The sequence below is a fragment of the Rhinoderma darwinii genome, unplaced genomic scaffold (assembly GCF_050947455.1).
Source record: "Rhinoderma darwinii isolate aRhiDar2 unplaced genomic scaffold, aRhiDar2.hap1 Scaffold_93, whole genome shotgun sequence".
In the NCBI taxonomy this organism is placed as follows: domain Eukaryota; kingdom Metazoa; phylum Chordata; class Amphibia; order Anura; family Rhinodermatidae; genus Rhinoderma; species Rhinoderma darwinii.
In genome coordinates, this window is record NW_027464503.1 from 668675 (window position 1) to 681829 (window position 13155).

The 13155-nt window shown below is 43.3% G+C and overlaps 1 long non-coding RNA gene across 2 annotated transcripts; it reads right to left on the reverse strand.

Moving 5' to 3' along the window:
• Positions 1–1457: 1457 nt before the first annotated feature.
• LOC142732891 (uncharacterized) lies at positions 1458–12863 on the reverse strand. Of its 2 annotated transcripts, XR_012879726.1 has the most exons (4): positions 10512–12863; positions 10170–10372; positions 9009–9103; positions 1458–1965 (listed from the first exon to the last, which is right to left on the reverse strand). It is a non-coding gene; the product is annotated as an uncharacterized LOC142732891 (long non-coding RNA). The 2 variants fall into 2 exon arrangements; XR_012879725.1 differs by having other exon boundaries at positions 10170–12863.
• Between the last annotated feature and the right edge of the window lie 292 nt (positions 12864–13155).

Genomic DNA, 13155 nt, shown 5'->3' on the forward strand with positions numbered 1-13155 from the left:
TTTTTCATTTCAAAACATTCCATGCAACTAGTTTAATTTCTCGGACATTCCTTTTAAGGAAATATTTATCGGGGCACAATGCACCATTTCTGGGCGCTGTATCCAATGTTTATCTGGACAGTCGCCTGGTTATATTTCTGGACTTTGTATGCACTATTTACCTGGATGCTGGGTAATAATTATGTGAGTTAGAAACAGGAGGACCTGCAATCTCATCAACATTGTCCTTTCCTCATAAAATGTTCTTCTTGAGACATCTGATGGATTACTCTGAAAATATGGCGTAGATGCCAATCAAGGTCCAAAGGTTGACATACTCAATGGCCTCCAGGATCTGAATTTTACCTTTTTCTTTCACTAACCCATTTCTCTAGGAGTCATATATAAAGGTTGGGTCTATGGAGCCCAGATGAGCTACATTAGCAACTTTGAAAGAGCAGCCTCAGAGACATTCAGCTCCAGGATGGTCTGTGCCAGATAAGTAGTGGTTCAGAACGCACTGGACGATGTAGGTGCACGAATAGGGTCCCAACCCAATCGTAGTCAAAATAAGTATTTGGCACACAAAGCTGAAGTTTAAAGAAGAAATCTTGATTTTTTTCAAGTGGTTGTAGATGCCAGAAGCTTAGTGCGACGCTTCGGTCATTACATGACCTTCATCAGGCACTGTGCCGTTCTGGTTGCTGGTACATCCAGTAGTTGGCGCTTCGTTCCGAATGGCAGCTGACCGCTGTAGTTGGCGCACTTGAGATTTCTTAAAACTTTGGCTTTGAGTGCCGAATACTTATTTTGGTCTGTGTCAGATGTTAGGGATGAAGTCTACCACTGGCCAGACCACCTATCTTTCCTTCGCTCTGGAAATATAGGACAGTCCACGAGGCAGCACATCATGTCTGGTCAATTCCCCTACTACTCTGTACACTAACATCTTCAAAAGAGAAGAGGAAGGTGCAGATGTGACGTTCAGGTTAGGTATTTGCAGTATTGAAGTTGTATTGTGCTCCCCTTGGAGCGCTGTGCAAAGGCAAAACTCCTTTATTGGAATGATGTGTAGATGGTTGGTACTCTATTTGGGTGTGCAGGCTTAGTTTGTTGTGTGCTCACTTGGCTAGGTCGGCATTAATGAGTGAAATGTATACAGTACCTTAGGAAAATACAGTGTGAGACAAAGATGATAACAGGAGCGCTCCCTAGAGTAATACCTTGAAAAAAAATGTCAATTAGTCTTCTCACCTTTTAAACCTCTTTGTTGATAAGAACATCGACTGGATGCAGTTGTCTCTCTTTTTGTAGCTTCTTGTTCTTCTGACACGGAGTACAGTATGTCTCAGGCTGGGGGATTTCTTTGCTGGACTTCAATGAATCAGTGACCATGTCCACAATTGATTACACAGGTATAATATAGATTTTATGAAAGTTCTTTGGAATTAAAACAAATTATTTTTATGTATTTGTCTATCCATTTTTATTAGAAATACAATAAATACATTGAGGTATGTTTTTATTGACATGTGTTGCTATCAGCCAGACAGGAAAAAAATATGGATGGCCTTGGGAATCTGTAGAGGCAGCTGTTCTACAGGAAAGGGAGTGCAGAGACCCTACCAAACAGGACGAGGGGAGGAAGTCCATTGCCGGGCATCTGAAGAGACTTGCCATTAAACACCCAAAACCATTGTACTTCACCGCAGCCCTGCGAATCATGGACAAGGCTTCATTTTCAAAGACTTCTGGACAGTTGTCTTTTAATTGGATGGATCTTAAAAACCCCTTCTGGACAGTGGGGGATGGGAAGGAGGAGGTGTGGACGGATGACGTTCCGGCATTCTTAGATGGACATTAGTGGTTCATATCTGCTGCCTCTTTAGCTTTCAGGCCTTGATCTGGCACATCCCTTTCCATGGCTGACATTCTCGACACCAGGGCTTCCTCCTGCTGATGTTGTACGGTACATTCCCTTCAGTTCTGAAACAAGAATAAATAAAATGTCCTAGTGAAGAGTTGCTCTCTTGAAGATATTCCCCGTGACCCACACCAAGACCCTTTATCTGCCAGGTAGGTAGATAGTGCGTTCTATGTTCAACTAAGATACAAAATTCACAAGTAAATCTGCTCAACTAAGATGGGGTTAACACAAAGGTTTCAAAACGGGGACAGATAGGGCGCCAAGCGATGGTAGAATTTTATTTAAATACGCGTTTCTGGCACGACTTGTCCCTTTATCTGATCTTAACCTGACGAAGGGACCAGTCAAGTTTAGTCCCGGACCAGTCCGGTCCAGAAATACAGTCAAAATAAAATGGGTTTTACTTTACTGTCCACGTGTGAAGTATTTGTGTTACCCGCCGCTTACCAATTTTTAAAGGGGAACTCCAAGAAAAATTTGTCATGCAATCAAAGGCGCAGTGCCCACCCAAACTACATCGCAGGATTTTATTTAAAAAATTGGCTGTTATCTATTGGATTACTCCAATATGTAAAGGCCAATATCACTAACAGCTCCTGGCTCAGCCAGCAGAGGTGGGGTCCGGAGCCGAATGGGACCCAGAGCTGCTGAAGGAGCGGGAAGTACATAAAGGGGATTTGTCCGGGGGTCTGAATACATTTTAGGGTTTGGTATTAAAGGGGTTTTCCAGGCTTTATAAAAATTGTAATTCAAACTGAAAATTGCACCATTTAGCAAATACCCACCTTCTAATTCTCTGCGGCTCCAATGCCGGCGGTTCACAATCCTCTGCCGGCCTGTTTACATAGGCTGGACCAGTGATGTCCTGTATCGGCACATGATCGCACTAGTCAATCACTGGCCACAGTGGTCACGTGCCATACTTACTTAGATCACTTCTGCAGGCGATACCCTCCCTCTATACTGTCCTTACTGCAATGTTTTTATAGTGAGGACAGAATACAGGGAATATCTGGTACACAAAGTGTATTCTCACTAACCCTGCCCCATGACAAGCCATGCCCAATGAACCACGTTCTGTCAAAGGTAGGCCCTGTCAAGTCCTGTCTCAATCCATCTGAAACCGAAGTGTCCCTAGAAAGAAATTCCAAATATTGTCAACTATGCTCTATTAGGGTATAGTATGAAGAATCAGTGCAGTAGGGTCTATATACTACTATATACACAAAGCTGCCATGTGCCGAACATTGCAAAACACCCTTTTCATAAAAGAGCGTTAATTCCAGTCCTGCAGTCACCCTGATGACCTTATACTGTGCCAGTACTTGAGGTAGGTGTGCCCCTTTATATATTACTTGCAGCCAGAATTGGCACCGGGATTATCAGCTCATTGACAAATTCTTGAGGTCACATTTGTGTCTTGATGTCACCAGTCTGAACCAATCCTACACCACTTGCTCTTTATAGAATTTTCAGAAAAAAAAATACCCCTAGCAATAAATACTGCATGTAAATAATATTCTCATTACAGTACAACAACAAATAAATGGAAAAAGCGCCATATCCCTATTAGGTCCCGCGGACATCATAGAGGTGGTCCTTGACTTCCAGTCCTGCAGTCACCATGAAGACTTTGTGCTGTCAGTGCAGGCAGAATAAAGCTGACATGGTGACAATGTAATGTTTTATATGTACTACTACTCCCTGTACTGACTGATAGTAGAGAGAATGGACTAAGCTGAAGGATTCCCGACTCTTAGCAATTCTTTAACCCCTTAAGGACGCAGCCTAGTTTTGGCCTTAAGGCTCAGAGCTCATTTTTCAAATCTGACATATTTCACTTTATGTGGTAATAACGTCGGAATGCTTAAACCTACCCAAGCGATTCTGAGATTGTTTTCTCGTGACACATTGGGCTTCATGTTCGTGGTAAAATTTGGTCGATATATTCAGTGTTTATTGGTGAAAAATTTCAAAATTTCGAGAAAATTTTGAAAAAATTGCATTTTTCAGAATTTAAATGCATCTGATTGTAAAACAGACGGTTATACCACCCAAAATAGTTACTAGTTCACATTTCCCATATGTCTACTTTAGATTGGCATCGTTTTTTGAACATTCTTTTATTTTTCTTGGACGTTACAAGGCTTAGAACATAAACAGCAATTTCTCATATTTTTAAGAAAATTTCAAAAGCCTTTTTTTTAAGGTACCTCTTGAGTTCTGAAGTGGCTTTGTGGGGCCTATGTATTAGAAACCCTGATAAAACACCCCATTTTAAAAACTAGACCCCTCAAAGTATTCAAAACAGCAGTTAGAAAGTTTTTTAACCCTTCAGGCATTTCACAGGAATTAAAGCAAAGTGGAGGTGAAATTTGCAAATTTCATTTTTCTTGCTGAATTTCAATTTTATTCATTTTTTTTTCTGTAACAGAGAAGGTTTTACCAGAAAAACACTACTAAATATGTATTGTCCAGATTCTGCAGTTTTTAGAAATGTCCCACATGTGGCCCTACTGTGCTCGTGGACTAAAACACAAGCCCTAGAAGCAAGGAAGCACCTAGTGCATTTTGAGTCCTCTTTTTTATTAGAATATATTTTAGGCAGCATGCCAGGTTTGAAGAGGTGTTGAGGTGTCAAAACAGTAGGAATCCCCCAATAGTGACCCCATTTTGGAAACTACACCCCTCAAGGAATTCATTTAGGGTTGTTGTTACCATTTTGACCACACAGTTTTTTCACAGCACGTATTTGAATTGGGCTCTGAAATGAAAAAAATTTCATTTTTTCCAATAAAATGTCATTTGTGATCAAAATTTCTTATTTTCACAGGGAACAAAATACTCAATTTTGTTGCCCAATTTCTCCTGAGTGCATCAATACCCCATTTGTGGCAATAAACTGCCGTTTGGGCCCATGGGAGGCCTCAGAAGGGAAGGAGCGCTGTGTGTTCTTTGGAGTACAGATTTTGCTGGTTTGGTTTTCGGGTGCCATGTCGCATTTGCAGAGCCCCAGAGGTATCAAAGCAATGGAAACCCACCAGAAGTGACCCCATTTTGGAAACTACACCCCTCAAGGAATTCATTTATGGGTAATGTGACCATTTAGACTCCATAGTTTCTTCACAGAACTTATTTGAATTGGGCTGGGAATTAAAAAAATATATATTTTTTCCAATAATATGTAATTTTAGCTCAAAAATTCTTATTTTCACAAGAAATAAAATACTCCATTTTGTTGCCCAATTTGTCCTGAGTGCGGCAATACCCCATTTGTGGTGATAAACTGCCGCTTGGGCCCATGGGAGGGCTCAGAAGGAAAGGAGCGCTGTGTGTTCTTTGGAGTACAGAATTTGCTGGATTGGTTTTCAGGTGCCATGTCGCATTTGCAGAGCCCCAGAGCTATCAAAGCAATAGAAACCAATCACAAATGACCCCATTTTGGAAACTACACCCCTCAAGGAATTCATTTATGGGTGTTGTGACCATTTTGACCCCATAGTTTTTTCACAGAACTTATTTGAATTGGGCTGGGAATGAAAACAAAATTATTTTTTTCAAATAATATGTAGTTTTGGCTGAAAATTTCTTATTTTCACAAGAAACAAAATACCCCATTCTGTTGCGCAATTTGTTCTGAGTGCCGCAATACCCCATTTGTTGTGATAAACTGCCGTTTGGGCCCATGGGAGGGCTCAGAAGGAAAGGACCACCATTTGGCCTACTGGGGATTTTCTAGTGCGAAGTCATGTATGCAGAAGCCCCTGAGGTACCAGTACAGTTGAAGCCCGCAAGAAGTGACCCCGTTTTAAAAACTACACCCTTAAGGCATTCATCTAGAGGTGTAGTGAGCATTTTGACCGTAGACCTACACCCCATAAACTGTAATGTAGGTTCTCCCGGGTATGGCAATACCCTACATGTGGCTGTTATCAGCTGCCTGGACACACAGCAGGGCCCAGAGGGGAAAGACGAGGGGGGATAAGCTGTGTGGAGTGCATGAGGGTAAGTAAAATTGGGGTAAATTATAAACCAAGGGATGTATGATAAATTTTAAAACACTTTCATACAGAGCTCTGGTTATTCGGGACAGGTGTCACATTGATATATTGTGTCATCCATTATCGCCCTCTTATAGCAGACTTTGCACCTCTTTTGACTTTTTCCCTTCTTGCCAGTTTGGGGAACTTCTCCTGGAAAGTGTTGCCCTGGTACGATGCGTGTGGGCTCGCTTCCAGAAGTACTGGGTGCCCCCCCCTTCTTGGTCCCTAAAGATTAGGTTCTTGATAATCACCTGCATTGTACAATGCCATATGTATGATGTGCCCGGCCAGCTTCTTATACCACACCGCATGGCGCTGTAGGGCTTCAGGGCTTGATCTTACAAGTCCATCCCTCCCATGTACCTATTGTAGTCCAGGATGCAGTCTGGTTTGGGGGTGGCCTTTCCTTCATATATCCTAAACCTGTAGGTATACCCTGATGCACTCTCACAGCTTATACATCTTCACGCCATACCTTGCCCTCTTACCTGGCAGGTACTCGCGGAATTGAACGCTCCCTTTAAAATGTACCAGGGACTCATCAATAGAAATACACTTCTCGGGGGTGTATGCTTGGGAAAACCGGGCACTGGAACGGTCTAATAGGGGTCTCCGTTTATACAAACGGTCAAAACTGGGGTCATCTCGGGGTGGGCACGGCTCATTATCAGTATAATGTAAGAAGCGAAGTATTGCCTCATTTATTTATTTTTTTAGGTTCCAGTTCAGTTCTGAAGTTGCTTTGAGGGGCCCATATATTAGAAACCCCTATCAAATACCCCATTTTAGAAACTAGACCCCTCAAAGTATTCACAACAGCATGTAGAAAGTTTATGAACCCTTTAGGTGTTACACAAAAATTTAGAGCAAAGTAGAGGTGAAATTTACATTTTTTTTTTGTCAGAAAATCCTCTTTATACCATTTTTTTTATAACACAAAAGGATTTATCAGAGAAACGCAACCTAATACGTATTACCCAGATTCTGCAGTTTTGAGAAATATCCCACATGTGGCCCTCGGGCGGTAATGGACTGAAGCACCGGCCTCCGAAGCAAAGGAGCACCCAGTGGATTTTGAAGCCTCTTTTTTATTAGGCACCATGTCCGGTTTGAAGAGGTCTTGTGGTGCCAAAACATTGGGAACCCCCCAAAAGTGACCCCAATTTGGAAACTAGACCCCTTGAGGAATCCATTGTAGTTTTCTTGGGGTGCATGCGGCTTTTTGATCAGGTTTTTATTCTATTTTTAGTTGGCGTGGTGACTAAAAAACAGCAATTGTACTATTGTTTTTTTTTTTCGTTTTTTTTTACAGCGTGCACCGTGCGCTATAAATGACATATTCACTTTATTCTGCGGGGCGATACGATTACGGCGATACCAGATGTTTATAGTTTTTTTTTATGTCTTATGGCGTTTGCACAATAAAATAAGTTTTGTAAACAATCATTCACTTTTTGTGTTACCTTATTCTAAGAGCCAGAACGTTTTTATTTTTTAATCAATAAAGCCGTGCGAGGACTTATTTTTTGCGTAACGAACTGGAGTTTTGATCAGTAACATTTTTAGGTACATGCGACTTTTTGATCTCTTTTTATTCCTTTTTTTGGGAGGTGAAGTGACCAAACAATTGTGATTGTGGTTCGGTTTATTATTATTTTATTTTACGGCGTTCATCGTGCGGGATAAATAATGAAATAATTTTGTAGTTCAGGCCGTTACGGACGCGGCGATACCAATTATGTATAGTTTATTTGTTTGTTTATATATTTTTATTAATAATAAAGGACTGATAAGGGAAAAGGGGGGATTTTTACTTTTATTACTTTTAAATCTTTTATTTTCTTATTTTTACACATCTTTTTTTAACTTTTTTTTAACTTTATTACTTTGTCCCACTAGGGGACATGAGGGCAGGAGGCCCTGATCGCTATTCTAATACACTGCACTACATGCGTAGTGCAGTGTATTAGAACTGTCAGCTACTCACTGACAGCAAGCATAGTGGGTCCTGACGTTGTCAGGACCCACTAGGCTTCCGTCTATGGCATAGCCGGACGCCATTGTTTGGTGTCCGGTTGCCATAGTCACCATCGCCGGCCGCTATCGCGTAGCAGGCCGGCGATGGCAGCTTAACCCCTAAAAAGCCGCGATCTCTATAGAACGCGGCTTTTAAGGGGTTAATCAGCGGGGACACAGCGATCGGTCCCCGCTGTAGGAGCTGTGACAGCTGCTGAACAAGACAGCAGCGTCACAGCTCCTGTATGTGTCGGGAGGACGGCCGAAACGGCCGTTACTCCCGAGACGTACTATTACGGCATGGAGCGCGAACGATACAGCTGCCATGCCGTAATAGTACGTCAAGGAGCGGGAAGGGGTTAAATAGGGAATATGCCCTGAATACTAACCCCAAATTTATATTACATTTATAGTAGGGCAGATTTACTATTCAAATTGAGCCAGAATTATGGCGTACATGTTGTGCGCCATATTTATTAATTGTTTTAGACACATTTTGCGGCGTGCTTGACAAGGGGTGTGGCCTATAATAAAGGGGCGTGTCTTAAACTAAGCCAACCAAGAGGTGGTATAAGGAAGAGAAAAGTGTCTAACATGTCTAGCAAAATCTATCATACATCGTGCACCACTGTGATAAATTTGGCGCAGTTTCTGACTTCCTTGTATCAGTTTACACTGTGTAAAACTCAGATAGTTTTAGACCCCATGCACACTAAATTATTTTTGCGGCCGCAATTCACCCGCAAATCTGCAGGTGAATTGCGGCCCCATTCATTTCAATGGGCCCATGCACACGACCTTGGTTTCCACGGTCCGTGCATTGCCCAGGAACCTGGTCCGCAAAAACAACGGACATGTCTTACTACGGTCGTGTTTTGCGGTACAGGCTCATAGAAAATAATGCACGCGGTCATATGCACGGCCTGCGATTTGAGGGCGGCCGTGGGTGACACTCCGCGGACGTACGAGCCGTAAGTCACGGTCAATGCACCTCACTATGGTCGTGTGCATGAGGCCTTAATAAATCTGCCCCATGGTAATACCAGTGACAGCCCGCTCTTTCCCGGTGGGGTACAGTCCTCCGCACATCTTCATCCATGTCTCATCTTGTATGTGCCGGTTACTTTTCTCCTTATACCTGAGAAGTAACAAAAATAACATCAGAAACTAAAAAAACACAATTCCAAGTATTTCTCCCCATTTCTAAAAATAACATTTCCTGCAGGTGAATAATGGAAAATATAAAGATATAAATATATTCAGGCCTATGTGTCTGTCCAGGGGGTCAGTGAGGGTCCTGCCTGTTATATGTGGGGAGGTCTTGCTGCACAATAACGGAGGGGAAAATGTCTGTACATCAATATATATTTGTCTCTAGGAGCCCCTACAAAGTCTCAGTGAGGGCCCTGTCTGTTATACGGGGGGAGCTTGTATACAGCGTTAGTAACAGGCATGTCACTCCAGTATAGATATTTTGGGTGCCGGTTCTTCGACCTCACTGTCCATAGTTTAATTAAACACCTTAAGAAAATCAATTATCACCAAGAAGTTTTATTTAAAGGGGTACTCCCATCTTACTATTTCTCTGGGACTCACACCTATGTGGAAAACGGAGGTCTCTCCCTGACCCTGTCCTGCTTTGTTCCCAGATCCCTGTCCCGTCTAATGGCTGCTGATTCCAGGTGGAGAATGACTTGGGAAAGGCCTCGCACGTTCCTCTCTCTATTCTGTTCTATGGAAGTTTCGGAAACAGCTGAGCGCTGTTGAACTATTTGCGTAACTCCCATTGTACAGAACGGAGAGAGCTGCGTGCATGCGCATAGGTGGATATCACATAAACGTCTGAGATGGAGAAAACCCTCTAAAGAGATTATTTCATTAAAGGGGTTGTACATAATTAGAAAAATAGAGCTGATATCTTCCAAAAACAGAGCCACACCTGTCCACAGGTGATGTGCGGTGTGTGGACAGCTTAGCCCTATACATTTCAATACAGAAAAGCTGCAATACCACACACAGCCTCTGGACAGAGGTGGCGCAGAGCTTCCATTTGGGTCATAGAGAGGGTCTCCAGCGTGATACCCCCCTCTATGATATCTAAATACCCTTATAGGGCATTTCCGGTGTAACCAGAAGTTAAGGTGATACAAAAAAATATTCCATACATGAGATTTCCTTAATGGAGATATTGTAACAATAATTACTGAAAATATGTAATTGACTTTTTCCTCCATTGTAGGAATAGAACCCGAGAAGTGACGTTTTGGACTACGGAACAGTCGATCCTCCGGATGAAATGCTGTGTGGTTGGAGCGCAGTCCCAGGAGCGCTGGTGTTGATGTGCTGATCCATGTTCTTCTTATCTGGAGCTTGTATACAGAACACGCGATCCTTCTGGTCCGACCTACTAACATATATAAGCACAGCCTAAACACACACGTAATGATATATAATAACATAACATTAACATAACATTACTATGTATCAGCCCTGATACGTCAGTCTCATCATATTTCTGGGGTCCCCGCACACAGGATATACGTTACCTCCTGTGATGATGTCACTTCCCTGTATTTCCTGTATGACATGGCTGCTCTTCCTCTTCCCGTTTCCCTTTCTGATGTATTTCCTCTTCCTGTGTGATAAGACGTGTGCTGTTGCCTCCTGCTGTGTATAACACGAGATGCAACATGTCTTATAAAACATGTAAATAATAATCGCAGAAAGCGAAAAACATTTTGTTCATTTCCATTCACATCAATGGTTATTTGTTTGCAGCCGTTTTTCTGAGCCATACTTGTCTGTTTTTAGAATCAACTACAGGGAGATTTGAGATGTGGTTTGAGAATTTCTTTCCTATGTAAACCACACCGATAAGGACAGCTAAGAAGCCTCAGTTATCAGCGAGCGACCCCATCATTAGACTAAGCAGAGTGCCCCCATACAGTGCCAGCAGAGTATTGTCCCTTAAACAGTGCCAGTATACTGCCCCCTCATAAACAACACTACCAGCAGAGACCACCTCAATAAACCATATTGCCAGCAAAGTGCCTCCAATAATTAGTGCCAGCAGACTGCCCCCAATAACCACTACAAGCAGAGTTCCCCCTCACAAATAGTCCCAGCAGAGTGCCTTCCTTTATGCAGCTACATCATGTAAGATCTTCCCTAGTTTGGAAGTCTCCAGGACAATCTGGGAGAGAAGACAAGTGTGATGTAACCTGGTTGCAGTGTGTAAATGTAGCCTGAAACATCACGTGTAGCCCCTAAGTCTATGTTCACATGTTACATATTTATTGCAGATTTCCATGGTCAAATTGACACATAAAGTATGAATGTGAATAGGGTTCTAGAAAACTGCATAAACTTAGGCCTAGTTCACACAGAGTTTTTTTGGAGCGTTTTTTTAAGTGGAAAACGCATCGAAAACCGCACCAAAAAACGTCCGAAAACTAATCTTATTGATTTCAATGGGATGCAGAGGCGTTTTTCCCACGAGAAAAAAACACTCACAGGAAAAAGCAGCGTCAAGCCCTTTCTTCAAGCGTTTCCGTCTCTGACCTCCCATTGCCATCAATGGGAGGCAAAGAAAATGGTTTTCGCAGCATTTTTGCCTGCGGTGCTCAATGGCCGTGGTCGAAAAATGCGTAAAAAAAGCGGCAGAAGGAATTTTGAGGCAGATTTTTCCACCTGCAAAAAACTTGGTGTGTAAACAGGGACTTCGTGTCCACATGTGACCTACTCTATCCAATCACAGCTGTAATTCCAGCCAAGGCTGCCTAAGATTATGTTCACACCCCCCACTTCTCTTGCGGTTTGGCCGCTGCAGCCCGATGAGGAGGGATTATAACTAGAAATTGTGGATATAAAGAACATGCAGAGGTTTCTGTGTGACAGTCTAAGGGCATGACCAGACGTGGCGGAGTTCTGCATACACTGTCCGCATCAATGCCGCACATAATCTGCGTTGCAGATTCTGTCCGGCTTTGCCTAAAATGGCATTAAATTGATGCAGACTGGCCGTTGCGTATTGAGGGGGAAAGGGCTTCCCTTCTCTCTATCAGTGCAGGATAGAGAGAAGGGACAGCCCTTTCCCTAGTAAAAGAAAAAGAAATTCATACTTACCCGGCCGTTGTCTTGGTGACGCGTCCCTCTTTCGACTTCCAGCCCGACCTCCCTGTATGACGCGGCAGTTCATGTGACCGCTGCAGCCTGTGATTGGCCTGTGATTGGCTGCAGCCATCACTTGGACTGAAACGTAATCCCGGGAGGCCGGACTGGAGGAAGAAGCAGGGAGTTATGGGTAAGTATGAACTTCTATTTTTTTACAGGCTGATGTATATTGTGATCGGATGTCACTGACCAGGGTGCTGAAACAGTTACTGCCAATTGTTTAACTCTTTCAGCACCCTGGACAGTGACTATTTACTGACATCGCCTATTAACGCTCCTGTAATTACGGGTGCACACACGCAGTCACCCGTAATTACGGGAGCCCCATTGACTTCCTCAGTCTGGCTGTAGATCTAGAGATACATAGGTTTAGCCAGAATGAAGAACTATCATGTTAGTAAAACCAGTACGCTCCGCAGCACACATAACATCTGCGGACTTCATTGCGGAATTTTCACTCTCCATTGAAGTCAATGGAGAAATTCCGCAATGAGTCCGCAACAAGTCCGCTACACGTCTGCAACAGCCAGTGTATGCTGCGGACACCAAATTCCGCACCACAGCCTATGCTCCGCAGAATTGTCCGCAACGTGTAAACGAACCCAACTAAAAAGCTGTGGAAAGCAATGGAGAAACGTGTACGCTGCGGATTTCCGCTGCCGACTATCCGCAGCGGAATTGCAGAGCAATTCCGCCACGTCTGGTCATGCCCTAAGGCTCTGTTCACATCTGCATTGGGGTCCCGTTCTGACGTTCCCGTCAGAGGTTTCCGTCAGAACAGGACCCTGAGCAGACACAAACTGACACAGACGGAAACCAGGGGTTTCCGTTTCCATCACCATTGATTTCAGTAGTCGACTAAGCTATTGCTTCCGGCAAAACGAAGGGTCCGGAGCACAAAAGAGACAAACGGAAACCACGGGCACCGGCTCCGTCACCATTGAAATCAATGGTGATGGAAACGGAAACCCCTGGTTTTCGTCGGTGTCTGCTCAGGGTCCCGTTCTAACGGAAACC